This window comes from Salmo trutta, chromosome 27 (assembly GCF_901001165.1).
Source record: "Salmo trutta chromosome 27, fSalTru1.1, whole genome shotgun sequence".
Taxonomy (NCBI): Eukaryota; Metazoa; Chordata; class Actinopteri; order Salmoniformes; family Salmonidae; genus Salmo; species Salmo trutta.
In genome coordinates this window covers 42,481,823-42,482,811 of record NC_042983.1, presented here as the reverse complement: position 1 = coordinate 42,482,811, position 989 = coordinate 42,481,823, and positions in this window count along the sequence as shown.

Sequence of the window (989 nt, the reverse complement as noted above, 5' to 3'; positions counted from 1 at the left end):
CCATTTGCACACACTGTATATAGATTTTTATATTGTGTTATTGACTGCACGTTTGTTTATCCCATGTGTAACTCTGTGTTGTTGTATGTTGTCGAACTGCTTTGCTTTATCTTGGCCAGGTCGCAGTTGTAAATGAGAACTTGTTCTCAACTAGCCTACCAGGTTAAATAAAGGCGGAATAAATAAATACAATTTTAAAAAATTCCACTCACTACCAAATATGGTTATGAGAGGAAACCCAGTGGCCAGGTGGGGAAGAAGATGGGTGAATTTTGGCCGACATTCTGAAAATGTTTCTCATTATTTTAAACATTTGATCTCAATACTAAAATCTGTTCCTAACAGAGTAAGACTACATTTTTACCCTTTGCCAGAGTTTAAATAAATTGTGTTGTTTAGAAGGAGCGCAAAGGGACAATTGAGTTATTGCACACGCACACGCCCACTTCACAGAGTAGGCGTTTCCTAACGCAAATATATACAAATACATGTTAGAAAGGGCCAATAGGATCTCGCTAGCTCGTGCTTGGCTCGGCCCACCTCCTTGCTTGCTCTTTCCCACTATGATTAATTTGCTCCGATTGGAAATGACAGGTTGTGGTCTGTCCTTGGTTAGTTATACAAATCTTTGACAGGGTGTGGTGGTGGGGGGGGGTGTACTGTTCAGTTTGCATGATGTGATAATTTATGACCTGCAGCGATAATAGAGTGAGGGTGTGGATACTACGTTGCCTTGTTGTGTCTGTCTTCTCTGTTTCCCTCCATTCCTCTCTGGATGGAATCCCGGTGGATAGAAACCCTGGGAATGTTGGCCATGCAGGCAGCATTGCACTGTGGTCCGCCGTGACATGGATAGATTCCCCCTGACGGAATATTCACCAACCTTCCCGAAGAGAATGTTAGGAATACCTGACATGTCATTGAAGAGAGGTCAGAGACAGTGCTTATTGGTAACTATGACAGCAGTCTGGAAAAAAAGAGCATAACAC